Source organism: Phaenicophaeus curvirostris, chromosome 2 (assembly GCF_032191515.1).
Source record: "Phaenicophaeus curvirostris isolate KB17595 chromosome 2, BPBGC_Pcur_1.0, whole genome shotgun sequence".
In the NCBI taxonomy this organism is placed as follows: domain Eukaryota; kingdom Metazoa; phylum Chordata; class Aves; order Cuculiformes; family Cuculidae; genus Phaenicophaeus; species Phaenicophaeus curvirostris.
The window spans coordinates 76706988-76727382 of record NC_091393.1 but is presented as its reverse complement, the minus strand read 5'-3'; the positions used below and the strand labels follow the sequence as shown (position 1 = coordinate 76727382).

General features: G+C 35.1%; 1 protein-coding gene and 1 long non-coding RNA gene across 3 annotated transcripts in view; both read left to right on the top strand.

Moving 5' to 3' along the window:
* BTBD9 (BTB domain containing 9) overlaps window positions 1-20395 on the top strand; it is a 125984-nt gene that overhangs the window by 39843 nt on the left and 65746 nt on the right. The gene's annotated exons all lie outside the window — the stretch shown is intronic.
* Window positions 9381-10951, top strand: LOC138717577 (uncharacterized). The gene is made up of 3 exons (XR_011336904.1): window positions 9381-9399; window positions 10193-10241; window positions 10934-10951. It is a non-coding gene; the product is annotated as an uncharacterized lncRNA (long non-coding RNA).

The following is a 20395-nucleotide window of genomic DNA, read 5'->3' as shown; positions in this document are numbered from 1 at the left end:
TGATTAGCTTCCATGTAATGTTGTAAGTTGAGAAGCTGATGGAGGACTTTTCATTAATCATACTCCCCTCCTTATTTATCTGCTTTCTTATCTTGCACTACAATACAATTTCATAAGAATAGCTGTAAAAAAAATTCTAGGACAAGCTTCTGAAGCATTCAGGATAGGCAAGTCATGGGTACTTTGATCCTGCTCATCTGTTTTTACATTTGCTATGCTGTTTGTACAAGCAGCACAGATGCTTTTTAGTTTTATAGTCCAGGTTTGTCTCATGAGCCTGCTCTGTGACAACAGCATAACTGTATTCTGAGTGGGCATGTTTGTAGGTATATTCAGATATTTCCATAAAAGTTTAAGGGTTAATATTGTGCTTACATTGCCAAAAGAAAAATTGAGTCACTTGCTGCATAATGTAATCGAATTAGTTTGTGTGGGAAGTTAGTCAAATGGAGTATTGCTCTAGGTATGCTAGAAATGCCGGTACTTAGGTTGATATGGAATCCTTGAACCCCTTACTTAAAGGGGAAAACATTTTGGGGTTTTGTGACTTGGGGTTTTGTGACTTGGAAGATTGATAACAGGAAATTCTGCTTGCTATATGATACTTTGTTCAACCTGAAACTTGCTTGTCTCTCTTCACCTCCCTTCCCTCACATGTTCTTGTTGTTGTGACTAATGCCGTAAATAATAGTGGCATCTCAAAATGTTATGGCACTAAGGGATCTGCTTTTTTCTCCAGGATGTGTTGATTTATTTTCGTGAATGATTGAGAGGAAGGGGCGGGAGAAAAGCTTTGGAAATGGATTTTCCCAAAACCTTTGGTTCTAGGAGCAAATCATTCCAGTCAAATTGTGGTTAAGCTGCAGCCCGTAGTGCCCAAAGGCACGTTACTGTAAAGTTCCCCTGTTGCTTTCCCTTTCTTTGCTCCCTTGGCAAAACTGCGAGGAATGAGACATTCAATGAAGTCAATTCTGTGGGGTTGTGTACTTGTCTTTGTGGAATAATCTGATGAGCCAGGCAGTAGCCTGTCTTGGAGTGGTGGGTAGGAAATTATGTATCAGCAGGTAACACAAAAGCTGTACATTTTTTAGCTGTGCAGTAATCTACTGATAGGATTTTTTTTCCTTGTCATCACATAGACGTTAGAATATGCATCAATGTGTGAACAGCACTTCAACTTTTAATCAGTATTATTTAAAAGGATATTTTGTTAAGATTTATATAAATCATTGTATTGTATTGTTAGTATGAAAAAAATTACTGTATTTCTTTTTTGTTTAAAATATTTTAACTTTCAGCTGTATTGGCCTCATCTTTTGTGTTTGAATTAAGCTGGTATAAAGGAGCACTTTTGAACACAATTTGTCCTACAGTTTATTGTCATTCACTCTTTCATTTTGATTCTTAAAAATTCATAGGCCCAATAACAGCATGGGGAGATATAGTGAGTTAAAATATCAATGTGTTGAGTATGAAGTTCGGTTCTTTGTATTTCAGTGGTGGTGATATTTTTCTACATTTATTTTGCAGTTTAAAATTAGCGACATAGATCATGTATATCTCATTCTTATTTGGCTTCATGGTACATATCTTGATGATATAAGGTCGTGTATCTATTTAAAACACACAAGGTTTTTTAACACAAAGCAAACTTAAACAATCAGACTAATAAACCTCACCTTTTCAAATCTGAAATGTGTTTAAATGTAGGTAAATGAAGGAAAAGCTGGACCAAAACCAGAACTGCTAATTGTGCCATGTTTCTGTTTGTAACTAATAGCACCTTGAGATATCTTGAATTTTAATAATCAAATGAGATGCTGGTTTGGAAAAGGCTGAGTAGGAGTAGTTCCAGGACGCAGGTGTCTGACCAATTTGATCTCTGTCTTCCTCATCTAGCTAGTTTTAAAGCAGCACCAAAAATTCTTGAGTATTGGCATTTCTCTGTTGGCAGCAAATGTCTGTGAAATTTGCCAAGTATCTGATTCACTGCTGATCTGGATGGAGAATGCGTATCTGTTGCTGTTCTTGGTTGCTCTTTGTTAACAAGTCTGTATGTTGAATGTGTATGTTGTCATCTGCAGGAGTGATAGTGGTTTACCATATGATAGACTGATGTCTTGGCTTTAATATTTAGAAATTACTATTGAATTTTCAGTGTAAACTTTCTATGCAAAGTTGCAAATCCAGTGACTGGATGTTTAGAAACACCAAAGTGAAAGTAGTATCTGTAACCTTACTTTAACTCCTTAAATTTATGTTTTATAATACAGTATTTCCTTTACTGTAGTTGCCATTTCATGTTCTTTTCCCAGCTTCTCTTTATCTCACTTTACAATTCTTAATGTAAAGTGAAGACAGACCTCAAATATTGAGGAGAACTTGATGGGCAGTTCAGAAAACTCTACTTTGCCTGGAATTTTTGGCGTCACATCAGAACTCCACAGTCCTTGGAAGAGGCTGTGCCTGGTTCAACAGTGCAGCATTCAAATGCCTGAATCATGCAACCTTCCTCTGTTATTTCTTTTAATTCCTCTTTTAATCTTTACTGTCATCCTTGGCAGTAAGGGAACAGGTGCACTGCAGTCAGTCTTCCACTTTTTAATGTACCAGCCTGAATGTCTCGGGTCCAGCTGTATGAACAGTTGCCAACTTGTATTATATTTTACTGTGAGGAGCTGGGAGTGTACATCATGTTTTGACAAATGAATGGCCGTCTTCTTCAGATAAAATTAGCTAACCTAGCAAAATGAGACTGCAATCAAATTAGCCCTTCTAGCTCAGGAAAAATTTTAAATTTTGTAGCATTAGAGCCTTAACTACTTGTTAGCATTAGAGCTACTAACTACTTTTTAAAGACTTTTCATTTTTAAAAGTATTTTGAAATTAAAGCATAGTTGAGAATGTGATATTTACTGACTTTTCTGTAGATATATATGTCTAATGTTATGACTCCCCAAAGCTTTAGGAAATATCTTGATAAATGAAATTGAGATTTGAGAGTATATGTAAGGAAATTCATTACTGTTACAAAGGGGATTCTAAATCAAATGTTCCAAACTTTATTCAGTTAAAACTACAACTTTTAACATTTTGTTAGCATTTTTGGATATTTTGCTAGGTATTTTATTTTATGGAAATGCCAGTACAAGTTTCTAAACCCTTTTTACACCACAAGGCATTTAGTAAAAAGGGTAAAACCCTGCTGTAAATGTTTTGCAAGTTTCAGTAGGATTAAAATGTGTAATTTCTTTTTCTTCTTATAGAGGTTCTCTAAAAAGCATTAGCAGAACAAATTGTAGGCATATTCTCTAATTTATTACCTTGTTCATTGCGTATTGAAGCAACAGCAATGAATCATGTAGCTAAATATGATGATGTCTTTTCACTGTGGATATCAAATTGTTGCCTACTGACATTTTACCTGGTGCTGTTGAACTGCAGCTTTTCAGAAGAGCTATAAATGCTTTTGCAAAGAGAGTAAGTGAGGGAGTATCTTGCTGGCATAGTTTGCTAATATTAGCTTAGCTTAGCTCTGCTGCTGAAGTTTTTTCACTCATGTTTCCATCTCAGATTTTTCTGGGATAATTTATGCAAAAGTCAAACCAACAGCCACTAGCCTCTCCTCTAGCCAGTGGTCTAGAACATTCCTACCATCTAGCTTTATACATCTGAGAGTCTTAAGTTTCATGTGTGTACAGACACAGAGTTTCCTACTCTTTCTAGAGAGGAATAAACATCAATAAATGTATTGAGAAAGATGGGGATGAACTCTGAGCTCTGCCTTTGCTGGATACTGCATTACTTGTCTTAGTATAGAAGCAAATGGTTGAAGCACATGGATCCCAAGTCTTAAGAAGAAGAGGGGGATTGAGAAAAAATAGAAGCACTTGAGGCTCCATTGAAGAAGGTGAATGAATAACCTGGTGGGGCAAGGGTGAGGAGTTGAGGTATGCGTAGCCCCTGGGGCGTGGAATGTAGAGAGGAGTTTTAGTTGAATAAACTGAGGTGTGATGGGAACAGATGCACAGGAGTCTTTCAGATGAGGATGCAGGTCTTCCAGGTTTTTTATGTGCAGTACAGACATTTAGAGCTTCTGCTCATCTTTGTTTGCAGGCTGAGGTGGTACTGAGGACAGCAGAAGTTACTGTCACAGCTTTGGGCCAGGCCTATACACAATTTGTACGATAAAGATACTAACTGATAATTTGCCATGGCTTAAGCTGGCTTTCATAAAACATGGCATATTGGAAGAGCCCACTGTGCATCTGTGGAGCCAGAAGAATCTGCAAATAAAATGACATAACGTTGGTAATACCTGTAGGCTTCCTTATTTAAATGTCACTATGAATTACAGGCAAATATGATCAGTTTATTAGAAACAGAAGGTTCCACTATTGCTAAATAGTGCTTCTGTGCAAGAGAAGAGAGAATGCAGGTCTGCTGGAAAATTATCAGAATTTGAATCAAGTGGCAGGTAGCTATTGCTATTAAATAAAACAGGGAAAGAAAACATTTGCTTTCGGGAAGGAAGCCAAATTTCTGCTATTATTTTTTCCTTCTTTCTGATAGGAATTCAGCAGTGCCAATGTACTGTAGTGTGTATCTTCTAAAGCAGTGTTTTCTCTTTCTGGTGCAGACACAGTAACACAGTATATTTTTTGTTATATGGTATAGTAATGTAACTTTTAAGAGGGATGTAAAAACCTCCTGCTCAGGCTGCACAGGGAATGGCCTAGGAGAGCCTAAGTATCAGAGAATAGTGTATATATAGCTTAAGGATCTCAAATCACTGTGTTGATTCTGTCATGCAGAAATCAAGTAGCCTTTGACTGCTCTTGTTTAACCCTACAAGTAAATTTTAGCAGCTTGTTTGGGTTTGCAATATAAATATATCGCCATCAAATTTTTGTAAAGGCATTATTGTTTTCCTGCTAAATATTATACTAAATTCCTACCAGCATTTTGTTGGTGCAGTGACACAAATCTATAATTCTTCCTTGGATAAACGTGTTGTTCAGAGGCGTAGTATGGGTTTGGTTTTATTTTTTCTGTATAGTGCTATGGTTATACAAAAGATTTGCTCTTAAGTATTATTGTGCTTCCCAGGCTAAAATGATAGCAATCCAAGGATACTCCATTCCCTTCCAGAAGATTAAATTTATTTTTCCTAAATTCCTTGTAAATTGAAAACATGTACTGTACAATTTCATAGACATATTTTTCTTTGGAAATCTTTATTAGCAATGTGAATAATGTATTTTTTAACAAATTTTTAAGCTTTACACTTTCAATAGTAGCAGTTTGGTTTATTGTGTAGTTGATATTAAGAGAGAAGAAATATGAATATGAATAAAATAACACATGATGTGGTGAATTTGGGAATTTTTTTGTGTATTGCAGATTATTCCTATATCTGCTAGATTATCCAATTCCTTCAAAACAATAGAAATCTATTTAACGAAGTCCTGCCTTTTCTCTGAAAGATAAGTTGAAGGGGTTCATTTTGGGTTTTTAATTGGCATTGATACTTTCAGAATCAAATGTGTTCCACAAAAAATATTCGTTCCATGTGATATTCCTGGTTTGGAAACAATGTGGTGAATAGAGTATTTAATTGAAAATAGGCTTTTATATCTCTTGCCAGAATATAACTATTTTAGCTTAAAAATAAAACTGATTTAAATACATTTGCAAAGTTAGTGCACAAGCCTTACAGGTGTGGTATGTTTTTTGCATCTTGGTTTTTAAACTTTTATCTTCTGTCTCTGAGAGGGTAGTGTATTTGAGTCATGCTGAGTTGATAGTGTCTGAGGCTGTAATAGCATCATCTTTTATGTCATCACCAGAACTGACCCCGAACCGAGGACAGTATGATAAGGAAAGTGACGTATTTGAGGTGGTTACTCTGGGTCCTTATCTGTTGGAGCTAAAATAAACATACTGGAAGTAAGAATGATAATGTGCCATTGAATGATGTTTTGTTGCATCTAGAAGTACATTGAATGTATCAAGTGTCTTAATGCTGAAGGACAAGTATAATAGGAAAAATTTGTGTGCCCACCTGGTTGTTTTTTTTCCTGCTCTCTGAGAAAAAATATATACTCATCGGAAATGGTGTTTGTAGAGATGAAGTACTGTTACTGGAAGCAGAATGAGTTTTGTTCACTCTGATTTTATCCTTGCACCTATAGTATCAGTAATATAATAATTTTGAAAATTAAACTTCCCAAATCACTCAGCCATTTTTCTGAGATGTATTATTGGATTTTATCTAGCCTGTTCCAATTTGTGAGGCTATTCTTGTCACAAATATGTAGTGTGTCTAAAGGAGCAAACAGCTTTGTTTACTTTGCACTTATATATTAAACAAACGTATGTACAATATCGTCTCAATCTTATCTAACTACCTCCTGCTGTAAATCTCTGAACATTTTCTAATTTAATGGTTCCTCTGATGGAAGGCTGGTGTCTCTACTGAGATGCAGTGATGTGTACTGTGTCTCTTGCAGTGCAGAGGAAAATGGCTACATATGAAGAACCTGTAACTTCTGGTTGAAGGGGCAGTAGCTTTAGCTGCCCCAGCGGGATTGCAAGTATCATTCTAATAAGATTAAATTTTCAGGTATACTAGGATAAGAATCTGTCTCACAGGTTTCTGAGCTTTGCACTTTTACCCAAAGATTACTGCATCCAAATAATCTAAGAATGCCAACATGGAATGCACTGATCTGTTATCAGCACTATAGGCTGCTGTTACTGAAGTGTAGAAAACATTTTAAAATTGGCAACCACTTATTTAAAGTGGGAAGGCAACTCTTGGTTCTTTGTTGCAAAACCTATAAGGAGTTGCTGTTGACACAGCTGAATTTCTACTTATTCACTTCCCTTTAGGCCCCTGAATTTTGAAACAATAGTATAAGTAAAATTCAGGTATTTGCATGCAGCAAACAAATACAATAGATTATCCCTCTTTGCTTCCCATTTAGCCATGTTATGAAACAATTATTTAAAATAAATATCATTTTACTTCAACATTATTATTTTTTAAATGCAGTGAAAGAACAAGACAGACCTAATAGCCTTCCTTTGGTTTGTAATTACTTCCACCACCCAATTTACATTTAGAAGAAAAATATTCTCTTTTGAAATAGTTTCCCCTGCTATTTCTTTTTTAAATTTAAGCTCCATATATGGTATGATGAGACAAACTTTTAAAAACAGTTTCATATAGTGCTCAAACAAATTTCTTGGTAGAAAACAATGGATAATCCATATAGACACTTTGCAGATACCAGCAGATCAGGTATCACATTTTTAGTGACTTCGGTTGCTACACTAACATAGCAACCTTGCTTTAGGTGGGCTTGTTTCTCGTATAAAATTTTATCGTGGTATGTGTTAAATAGTAGTTTCTCTGCTTTTCTGGTAGAATGAGCTCTCACCTGAAGAGGTTTTTCTTTTGAGTGGAATCTTCTCAAGGAGTCAGAAAGCTGTGAGATCTCTTCCTGTTGCTTTCCTTTTTAATGTAAAAAGCAGGGACATCTACATCTTTTGAGTGGGGGGGAGGAGAGGAGAGGTATCTAAGTTCTTTCTATAGAAAGATTAGATTAGAATATGACAGTGTCTTGCTTAAGGTCTTTTCCTCCGTTTCCTTCCATTGGAGATCTCTGATCTGCCCTCAGTGGTGTATCATTAAGGACACTATTGCATCGTATTAGTCTAGAGAACAGAGTTGATGGCATCTGTGGCTTAACAAGCAGATTTTGCCATAGGGAAGAAAATTCTTACCAAAATGGTTTTTTTTAAAGTGTTTCTAAATGATATATTAAAATAGGATAAAAGGTATTGTCCACCACATTTACCTTTATTTGTATATGTTCTTTGTTTATGCCCCTTAGAGAATATTGTTTAGTATGGCATAGTTTTCCATTTTGAAGTTTGTTTACTATGCATAATTTCATGACATCCAAAAGTTAGTTCCAAAATTCCTTATTTATCTCCATATGGGACTTTAAGGAGCACTGCCATGTTAAGGAAGTGGAAGTACAAATTGCAGTTAGAGAAATATGACTAGTAAGATAAACTTGTAACTATCAATTACTGCCCTTGTTAATTTTCAATATGTACGCCCCAAATTTCTTGGCAATAATAGTTGCAGTAAGAATTAGTAATCGTAGGACAAGAAATAAAGTAGTTCTGCTAGTACTTATAATTTATATTCTAATTCCCATTGTATTTCTTTATGTAAATATGTATAATTTCCATTCTGTTTCTTTATATAACTATATAACTTGCATTCTAATTGTCAGAAAAAAGGCTCTGAACTACTAGTTAGTCGTAGTTGGAAAAGTTAGTAGTTTTATGAACTCAGGGAAAATGGGTTATAGGCACCAAGGTTTTTCTTTTCCCATCTTTAAAATGGGCCAAAAGAGGATGCCAAGATATTATGTCATACAGCACAACTGCAGTTTCCAGAAAAATATCAGAGCAAGTAATTGGACCAAAGTGTTTGTAAGCACTGTAAGATAAAGATATTACTGTCAGCTAAACTGGATTTGTCAAAAACAAATAGCCTATTCAGTTTCCTTCTGAGGCAGAAAACCAGGGCATGGATAAAAAATAAATCAGTATATGTTATATTTTGGTTTTAGTAAAGTTTTAGACACTAACATGGTATTTCAGTATGCATGCAAAGGGAACATGATAATGCAGTAAAGTGGATATGAAACTGAAGCAGCACCTGTTGTAGTCATAGTTATGTGTAAAGTTATAAAAAGTAGGATTTTTTAATGGTGTCTTTCTTGTGTTCCATGCTAATCAGTATATGCATAATGCTTTTGGTTGCTAAGAAAAAAACACTGTATTTTCTTAAATTTGAGGATAGCTTGGAACTGTGAGAGAAGATACAGTTATGTGAAGGACAAAACTAAATTTAAAAACAATCTTGACAAATTGGAGATATTGTCTGAAATAAATAGAATGCAGTTTTCCCAAGAACAAGTGCAAGAACCTGTACTCAGGAAGGAAAATATGATGTACAGAATTAAGGTGAGGAGCAGATGTCTAAAGAGCCTGTCAGAAGCAGAAGGATCTGCAATTTTTAGTGAATGTGAAGCTGGACATGGGACTGCAATATCAACAGTTGCAAAAATTCATATTTGAATATATAAACAGGGGCATGGTTTGTAATATGAATGCATTGCTCATTCAGTCATATCTGACTTGCTAATTCTGGACCACTGACAAAAATTTTATACTTGAAGAAGCAGGGGAAGAGTGTAGAAAGGAGCACTAAGAACAAGCACAGTTTGACCTACAACAAAAGATGGAAAAACTTGCAACTGAATGATTTAGAGAAGAGAGGCCTAAGGGGAGACATGAAAAACATCTGAAGAGGTAAAAAGCTTGTACAAAACAAGAGAAGAGTATATTCTTCATGTTGATAATGAATAAGATAAGAAGTAATAGGCATAAATTATAGCAACAAAAACTTGGATTTGGCACTAAGAAAAACTGTCGTACTGTCTAACTATGGGTTGTGAAGGCTGTAGAGAGCTGGGGAATTTTAACAAGGAGTTAGATATTTATCAGTCTGGAGTGTTATAAATGTAGTTTGATCTTTGAGACAGTATGATGAGGAGGTGGACTAAATGACATCTTAAATTCTCTTTTAAGCTTTTTTTTTCTGAGACTTTTGGACTCGCATTTCTGTGTTGTGTGTGACTCAAACTGGTAGATTGAGTAAGAGCAGCATGATGACCATAGGGTCAATACAGTGCTGTTTAGCCTGGAGAAGAGGAGGCTGAGGGGTGACCTCATTGCTCTCTACAACTACCTGAAAGGAGGTTGTAGAGAGGAGGGTGCTGGCCTCTTCTTCCAAGTGACAGGGGACAGGACAAGAGGGAATGGCCTCAAGCTCCGCCAGGGGAGGTTTAGGCTAGACGTTAGGAAAAAATTCTTTACAGAAAGGGTCATTGGGCACTGGAACAGGCTGCCCAGGGAGGTGGTTGAGTCACCTTCCCTGGAGGTGTTTAAGGCACGGGTGGATGAGGTGCTGAGGGATATGGTTTAGTGTTTGATAGGAACGGTTGGACTTGATGATCCGGTGGGTCTCTTCCAACCTGGTTATTCTGTGATTCTGTGATTCTGTTTCTTAAAAGTGAATGTTCTTTTCTGTTCTGGTTGTCAGGCCGTATATCGTGAGCTGGAAGTGATTCATGGGTTAATCTAGCTCCATGGTATGTAGACTATGATTTATTGATTACTGTTTGTGTGGACGTAGTATGGTGAAGCACGCTTTCTTTATAGGATGTGTACTTTAGTTCCATAAAGAAATTAAGCCCGTACTAGTTAACAGCAAGTGTAGGAAGGAGATTCTGTTAATTTCTTCACTGGAAAAAGGCTTAAATATTATCTGACATCATAGGATCTCGCTACAGAAAAGGATCAGACAGAGATAGCAAAAGGTTCCATCAGTACTGCAGTTTTAGAGAAACCTAATTTGGAGTTAGCATGTATCAAAGCTAATAAACCCTGTGACACGCAGCAGTAAAAAAACAGACTGCTTTTATTCAGGTTTTCATAAATTTTTTTTAATAAGGTTGATAGTGTATCCAGAGGTCTGAGAAACTTGGAGGATTGCCACTATCATCCAAAGAATTTGGAAAACTTTGATTTAACTGATTTTTAAAAGACCAAAGGTCCTACAATTTTTGTCTGAAACAGTATGTCAAAATTTTTTTCTTTTTTTTTAATATGTTACAAATCTACTGGAATGTATTTTTCCATTAGGAGATATTTCTGACTGTTTATAGGAAAGATCTGTTATGTTCCCGTACAGTATAGTCTTTCAAAGTAGTTGCTGAGTGTGTTCATATTTCTCTTTCAACATCTGTGTCTCTGTGTGTGTGTGTCTGTTTTTCAATGGCAGAAGATAACCTAGGCGGACTTGGTGAATGTTGCCCATCCTATGGTGCTCCATTGCTCAGGTAGAATCTGAACTGGTAACAGGTCATGTGAAGATCTCTTTATATACTGTATTGTATTGGTAAATTGATTTGCTTTAGAAGAGACTGTTCCTAAATAGCAGTATCATCTTTTCAGAAAACACTGCCTTTGAATGATGCAGGGATGGTTGTTTCCAAGGCATTTAAAATAATTTTTTTTAACAAGAGAGGGGGTTAAAAATCAACAGCAGAAATCACGCACTGATTCTATATGTTACCGTTATTTTATTCTTTTTCACAACATAAATTATCTTTCACAGTAAGTAATAAATAATTAGAAGGGTGGAAACATTTAGCGAGAGAATTAATTTATTTGTCCTTGGTAATTCCATTTCATTGGATAATTAACGGTTGTAATACCCTGGGGTGAAGGAAATATAATGGATAATTTTTTTTCCAAACGATAGTAAGTTTCACTGATTACATCATTCCATTACAAAGAGCACAGATGAGATTTGTTCAGCTAAAGAGCAGGGAAGTGCAAAAGAGAATGAGCTGGAAGCAGGCTGTGGGGATATCTAGCCTATTTCTCCCAGCTGTGATCTCTTTCTATCCAACAAAGTTCTTCACACCACAGATTCTTGTCTTAAGCAAATAACTAACCGAGATTTTATTTTGAATTCAAGGTTTAGACTAGAACTGTATAGGAGTGTAACATTTTCGATTTTCCTTTCTCTTGGACTTGAGTTTGAAAACTATCAGCTCTAAAGGCTCTAAAGATAGATAACTCAAATATTCTTTACTTTAGTGACCTGTTAAAACCATTCCATGTCAGAAGTGATGAATAGTTTTTGTGGGTTGTGATCGATTGGTTGCTTGTTAATGAGGGAGAAGAAGGGCAAGAGAAGCTGTAGTCCAACTGACTCTGCTAGAGCACACCTGCCTTTTCTCTTTACTTTGTTTTCTCTGTAATGAAGGAACCAATTGGTTTAGAGTGATCAATGCTGACCTATTAGGATGAGGCAGTCTTTTGGCATTGTCAAGGCAATTAAATTCAGCAGAGGAAAGATTATAAAGAGAAAAAAAAAAAGGGCCCAAGACTTCAAGTAAGAGCTACATTGATATTTTAAGGTTGGCAAAAAAAGTTCCAACCTAATATAGTTAAAAAGAATTAAATCATTATTGTGTTCTCTTTTGTGTGAGATCAGGAATGACAAGATCGTTGTCATTTGTACTTTAAATGTGATAATCTCTGGTCTTGCTTCTGTGACTGGAGATTCCTGCACAATGTACTGTATGTATTTGGAGGAAGCAGATTGCTTTGAAATTTCATGCTGGTACTTGAAAACTTCCCCCTTTGCTGTCTATTGTATTGTATACTATTAAACTCGTAGGCTGTGTACCTCCATAAAATGATTCATTCCAACTGAGTGGAATAAAAATGTGCAAACCCTTAGTAAATAATCATAATACATAGTTCTTATCAAATGATAATTTTAGACAGTTTGTCATATATCTTAAGATTTAAATAAGATGAAGCTTTTATGGTTCTGGTAAATCTTTTTTTCTTTTTTTTTTTTTTTTGACTTGTGTGGATATCCTTAAAAGGGAATGACTTTGTTTCCTCTAGAAGTTTTGGCCTTGTCAAAACCAATATATTTGGCAAATTGGAATTAGATAGCTACCTGCTCAATATTTTAACTTAAAAATTTATTGAATGTGGACATTAACTGGCAATATTGTTGATATTAAAAGCCAAAAGTGCTTTCTACACCTCTTTCCTGCTTGAAAGAGGCACTAGTAGTGTTTTGTAAGCTTCATCCATTCTGAGTCAAGACATTTCTATTAAAGAAATGGAATAAAGTAGCCAACCAAAACCCTGCAGGGAAACCAAAAATCTTTAAAAAATATTTTAGAAGTATAATATCAAACAATTATATCCAAATTTGACTTATCATTGTATTTGATAATTCTCAGTTTTACTCGATTGAGCTGTGGAAGTTAGCTTTCCCCTCTTTCTACCTCAAAAAAACATCAGAAAACCTGAATATATGTAAGGTTCCTTTAATCATCAATTGCATGTTGTCATTTTAACCTTCATCCCATGAGCATCCTTTAGCTTATGCTTGCCCTTGAGCAGATGAGGTGCGTAATCCTATTTTTTCAGGCTTTTAAAACATTTTTTATTGGATCTTTGTAATTGAGTGCTATGTTAAATCAACAACTTCTTTTGAAATCTGAAGCTCATAAGCTAATATGTCAAAGTCCATTCTAGCTGCTAACTGTGGCTTTTTGCTGATTTCTTCAGTGATTTAGGTACATTTATGTGTGTGTGTATATGTATATACACCATTTAATTTTCATTCGGGAACCCCAGTGAATATAATCACGTATTCTGTAATGGATGGGAGGAGTGGAAATTGTCATGAAGCTACTTTTTGCTATGCTACTTTTTTGACATAATTGCTTCTCCTTCAGGAGTCTCCACCACTTAATTTTCATATACAGCTATAGAAACTATTTATTTTTATGCTTGAATGTGTTGACCATGGAGTAAATGTTCTACTTTAAGACAAAATATCAACTGTCGACACTTCAAGGGTGGTTTTTAGAATTGGTGCGTTTCTATGCTTTTCATAGGAAGCATGCTAATGATTGCTAGGGCTAATGACTTCTGTCCTAAATGTATCCTTTTTTAGGTTGTATCATCATTCTAACTTCCACTGATACCGAAGAGTGGGGTGGTTTTTTTCTGCCAACTACATGCTCATACAGCATGGAGCAGATTTAATGTTAATTTTCAGACTGAGTTTATTTTAAAGTAAGGACAGTGAATGTAAGTCTATATTGGTTATCAATAATATAGTGAATTGTCTGTACTGTGGCAAATGCTGATGTTAAACAAGTCTTAAAGAGACAGTTTTATTAAAAAGACAAGCCTGAGAGTATTAAACCTTTGAGAGTAAGGAAAATCAGGCTTGCTTATCCTGATCTCCTGAGGCAGAACTTAATTGTGATCCTATGTGTATAAATATAGAAGAAAATTATTAACAGAATATTTCATGTAATCTTTCTGTTTTAAAAGGAAGGGGATATATTAGCCATGTATGAACTCACTCTCAAAAATTAGTAGTTTAAACTCTGTTTCTTGCAGAAGCAAGACTGTTTTTTCCAGGCCAAAGAGTTCACTGGGTTTTCAGTCTCACTCTTCTATTTGAATAAAGTTCAGTCTAGAGCCCAAACCTTTTAGTGAAGAGAACATCACAGCATAAAATGTATGTCATACCTCTAAAAATGTATTTTTTATGATGATAGTTGAATATTTCAGAAGTCATGAAGATTTAACTTTGAGTTCTGATTGAAATGTGTCTCAGACCTTTAGCATTATCATTTATGAGAATGTGAGTCAGTTTGAGCTTCAATTTTTTTGGTGTAGAATAGGCATGTTCATAGACTTCACTAATGCAAAACTCACATGGCTGGAGTAATAGTACAACTGCAGCTACAGTGCTGTCCATTTGCAGTGTAATAAAACATACTTCTGCATTTTATTTATTCATTGTAGATGTCTTTTTCAGTTCATGTATGTGCAGCATTATGGCTTTAAAACAGAGGTGGAAAACTGAAGCTGTAGGTGTGGAACTAAAAGCATCTGCACAGGGTTTACCTTTCAGAATACTGACATTCTACAACAGTAGTATATTATTTATAATAAAAAAATCTTTAAAATTCTTACAAATCACAATACACACCTGATGAGATCTTTTCAAAATTATGCCACGCTTGTGCAGGAGAACAAAATTTTGTATTGTGAGAAACCATGGAAGTGTAATAAAATACATTTTCTGTAATGGGCTGATGGTGCACAGGTGAGTTCCAGTCAGGTAAACTCAAATCTGAGGTTGTTGTGGTAAAGGTGTGACCAGCTCTCCTGGCAAGTCTTTTTTTCTCCTCTCCCTGCTCCCTGCCCCTTTCACAAATCACGGCGAATATTATGAAGTCTGAAGTTAAATAACTTAAGAGATGTCACAGTAAAATCAGATCTCATATTTATGGGGAAAGAAATTTTTTTTTGTTACTTTTTGCTTTGAGGTTAAATATTAGTTTAAAAGCAAGTTCCTTTGAAAGGATGTGTTGGAATGAAGTAAGTATGGAATAATATGGAACTGCCTGTTTATTAGTTTTCACTGCATTTTCTCTCTCTTTTTTTTTTTTTTTGTTTTCTTAGTCTTCCTACTCGTCCTACTCACTCTTTCTTTAGTCGTAGCCATATTTTATGGTTGGTTGGTTGATGAGGGAGTGGGTTTGTTGGTTTTTTTTGTTGTTTTTTTCTTTTAATCTTAAATACCTCTCCTTAAACAGATGTAGATGCCAAGTCTCTTAGGCTGGTTGTTCTCTTAGAATTACGCATTTTCTCTGTCTGTTACCCAGGTTGCTTCTTATGTACAGACATGAGTATCTAATTGTAATTTTTTTGTATGATGGTTAATATATGGTCTTGATCATTGTGTATAGAAAATGGAATGAGGCATTGGGCAAATTATTTTTAGTATTCCAGCTATATAAAATTATTAGAGCTGAAATTTATTTATGTCCAACCACTATATTCTTGGTTTACTTATTTATTTATGGAAAATCAGCAAATATAGGAGAATTCTGGAGCATAAGAGGTGATTTTAAATGCAGTTTTGATCATGCAGAAATCCTGTTTCTATGGTATGTGTGTATAACAAAATGAAAATGTGGTTGCAACATGAATTAGGCATGCGCGTTTTAGCTTTATTCAGGTTACTGTGAGTAATAATAATAGCAGGTAAGTTGCAAGGATGCAGGTTTCATCTACTGAGATTCTCCAGGTTCTTTGTAAGACCTCTCTGTGCTTTCTTTAATCCATAATGTAGTATGTAGAACCGATGGTATTGTGGCATTAAAATTACCATGACTTTGCTTCTCTCTGCTTCAGTCACTTGTGGTAGGTAGGCATGCTCCTGGACTCTTTTCCCTGAAACCAGTTTAAAAGTTTTCTATAAAGCAAATGTTTCACTGTTGACTTCTTTGGCTTATCCATCTGTTTCCTGAGTTGACATTAAGAAGAGATATTGAGAGTCAGCTGTGTGTATTTAGGTAGAAACACTGACCAACCTTCTCTGGAGTAATATAAAAAAAGCAGTATAAAGTAATATAAAAAAAATTACCAGGATGTTTGAGTTTGGGATTGACATAGTTGAGCCTTTGGGAGTTGTAGGAAGTCAAGAATGCTCTATGATCAGATATGAAATAGATGGATGGGGTATACATGGAAGGACATACATTTCAGAAATCAATACTGTGATTACGTGTTAAATATGGAGGGTTCTTAAACATTTTATGGTGAAACTACACGGGTTAGTTATTGATTTCAGCTAAAATTTGGAGGTTGTATTCTAAATGTATTAAGATTCATTCTGAATATATCAAATATATCATCTGTTTCAAGATACATGGCCGAGTAGGGAAATGGGAAACACTTAACGTCAAGTGAGCTGCTTGGGTGAAGGGAAGTGGGCATGAACTGAGAGGAGTAGGTATAGTAGGTGTTCTGAAAATGAAGTGTGAAAATCTGTCTTTGGGCATAGATAAGGAAGGCCAGAGGGGTGGGCACGTGGTGGGGAAAACTTAGTTCTGAAGTTCAAAGGTTGTGCTCTATGAAGGACAAAAATAAGTCACAGTCCTGCATTGCCTGTGAATTTCTAGTTAAGGAAAATACAGCAATAAATAATATTGATCGCTTCTATTTCCAAACAGAGATTTATGTCATTATACTGGGAATAATAGTAATATTATGGAGGAAAAGATAGTATTAGCCTGATAATAGCCTCCTAGTCATAACTGACATCAGTTACAGCTGGGAATAAAGCATTGAAGTATAATGAAGAGCTGCCCCCTGAAACATGTTTTCACTACGTTAATACATAAGAATAAAATACATAAACTTCTTTTTTAGTTGCATATCAAAATAATGCATTAGTGAGTTCAAATTATCTTAATAAAGTAAAGGAGGTGGTTTAAAAGGCAACAGCACATTCAGGTAAATTGAATCAATATGCTAATGAAGCTTATGTCTACAGAATCAAGAACCAGGTTTCTTCCAACCTGGTTATTCTATGATTCTATGATTCTATGATTCTAAGATTCACATAACTGCATAGAAAGAGTCCTTTAAAAGGTACTTTTTTAGCATAGAGCACTACTGTCACTTCTGAGGCAAGAATCATGTTATTTAGAGGAAAAAATCTTCTTTAAGAAGATACAGTATAAGCTAATGCCTTATAATGACAGTTGTTCCAATTGAATGTTATAGTAATGTAATTGGATTTTGTATATGAGGGAGTTGTGTGTGCACATAGCCACTTTGGGAAGGCCAGATACAAGGTTATAACAATGGAAGGGGTAGGTATGGTGAAACAAGCATGTGAATGCACCAGCTCAGCACCTTTTTTTCCCAACACAAGTGTGTGTGACTACTTCTTCATTATTTCTTCATTGAGGAGTCACATTTTCAAGTGCTCACTAAATAAATTCAGCAATATTTGAAAGCAGAGAGAAGTGAAAGAAAACAATTCCCCATTAAACTGAACTTGATGGGTTTGTTTTGGAAACGCTGGTTTATCTAGAGATGTGCTGTATGGGCAGAATTCTTCTTCCAGCTGCTATCAAGGTGAAAACAGATGTGGGACCTCAGTTTATAAGGTGGTATCAGGGACATTGTGGTACGAGCTTAGACGTATCATAGCACTTTAAAAATCTCTTTCATGTTTTCATTTTATAGAGAAAGAAAAGCATGTTGTTTACTGCTATTACACATTTCAGTGGTTTTTGTCTTCAACATAGTAGCAACTTTAATGATAGAGGAAAAATATAGAAGATTTACTTGAATTGTGGCCTAATTCAGTATCTTCATGAGTAATGGAAATATAGGCAGTAATAAGCTGGGAAAAGAAGGCTTATCCTTTCCAATTATTACATGTCTTCTGGACTGAAAAAAGCAGAGATTTATGAAGGATAAATCGGTTTGTTACATTAGAGGATCTAGGTAGATCATTAAAGTTATTTAAGGAGCCCTTATTTTGTCATAACTGGGCTCTAAGTGTATCTCTTTTGCAACTTTCAGCATTTTCAGTACATTTTTTATACACAGGGAGTGTATTGAGACTGTTGATGAAGCGTCTCTCTGGCACTCCTTAATATATAGATAGTTAAAAGGATGATGACTTAACGCATTCTGTCAGTAGGTATCCAGACAAAGCTCTGTTTGATTCTCAAATAAAAGGTTCTTTGTTGATCGTGAAGGAAGTTACTACTCCAGGTTTTTTTCCGTGGCCATAAAGCTTATTTCACTACAGAAGCAATTCATCCTGCAACTGTTAGAAATATTTGTGCACAAGCTGGTACTGACTTTTTCATGTCCTTTCAATGTTCTGTGGCACCTACTATTAAGTATTTGAAAAGTATTACCAAGGAAGATCAAGGCAGATTTGTTGTTACTGGTACAAATATGCAATGTGATCCTCTTTACCAGTGCTCAGTCACTCTCATAAAATTCTCCCAGTCAAAGTGTTCACAGTGGTAATGCCCTTCACTGCAATGCAGTCTGAGTGTATTTTGTTGTTAAGTGTCCTGTTACATTAAGCTGTGGTGACCTGAAGGTATTGTATAAATGACAAATTAACTGCATTCACCCCAGTGAGATATTTCTTCTGCCAGTGATATGGGTGATAATATGTGACAAGCTGTAACTCTTCATTTTCCTGAAAACATCCAATAACTGTAGTGAAACATTGTTTGAATGTAAATGCATCCCAACTTCCTAGTTTTTCAGTGGAAATACGTTATTTAATGTCTTGAGGCAAAATGAAAGGCAGTTACTTCATTCAGTGTCTGCGTCCTTCTGGTGCCAGCTTGTCTTGTATGGCTTGAATTGCATATATTGACAGAAATAGTGGAAGCCTTTTGATGAATTCTTGAAGGAATTAAATTAATAGAATTAATAGATTAAATTAATAATAATTAATAAATTAATAAATAAATAATTAATAAATTAATAATTAATAAATTAAATTAATAGAATCACAGGCCGAAGTTTGATTTACTGCACCTTTATCTTTACTGCATGTGCTGGTAAAGATGTTCAGTTGCCTCTCATTTGAGCTGGAAACATCAGCAAACTATTCCAGTGTAGAAAAGGATTAGCTTAAAGGTAAGGTGTGAGCCAAAGGGCACACAAACCCAAACTGATTTGCAGAAATGTAATGGGTTTTAGCATTTTATGAAAAACATAGCAACTTCAGCTCTTAGACATAAAATATGTTTCAATGGAGTGAAACTTCATGGCTAGTTTTCAGATACTTATTGATTATGGTGGATAAGTGTGACCTAGAAGTAGCCTGTCTGCATATCACTCAATGTTAAGCAAATTCTGGCAAGTGAGAACTTTATTTTCTGTTACACTTAAAATAAAAAGAAATAATATTTAAAAGAAAAATCTTACTTTATTTTTCTGGTTACCATTTATTCTGTTGTTCTTCCATTGCCTTCAAATTGGTTTTAGGATTTTTGACATTGAATTTAAAACAATTTATTTTTTTACATGTGTTAACATATGAAGGGAACTATGTGATTGGTTATTAAACCAATTTCTTCCTTAGCTGAACAACGGTTTGAAGGATTCAGTTGCTCAGTAAATGTATTTCTGCCTTATGCAGGTCTGCTCACCTCTTCACAGGTTTTAGTGATGAAGTTCATAGACATGCCAAACATAAATTATTTTCGTATAGTAGGTGACTAACAGCTACATTTTAAAGAAATTATAGAATTTTCTTGAGGCTATGGCGCCTAATGTACAACTCCAGCCTGTTGATAGTGTTTCAGTGAACTAATATTCATTGTAATCAATTGAGTTGGTGTGATATTGTGAATATTGTGAAATGTTCTGAATTGAGCCAGCAATTCTTTGCATCGATTTTCTAACCACCTCCAACTACAATGAGTTTTATCCATAGATAAAAGTTTCAAATCATAAAAATACTGATGAAAGAGTTGTATCCAGTAATTTTTATGCTACCATTACTTAGTTAATTCCACTAAAGTATTGCTTAGCTCTTTTCCAGTGTAATTTCGACAGAACAAATTCTAAAGTTTCCTTGCATATTTCTCAGTAGGTAAAAATTTATACTCTTTCGGGGGGGTTGCTTGTTTGGGTTTTTTTGTTATGATGACTCTATCTATCTATCTATCTATCTATTTATTTATTTAAACGTTCCATTCTTCATGTGCCTTTATGATCCCCTTGAGAGAGCTGTGGAAGTCTGCTCTTTATTCTTTCTGCTAATGTGCTCAAATACAGCGTTGATGTACTTCTGATAAGTAGTGATTCATCCAAACAACCCTTATGTAAAAATGTTTCTTTA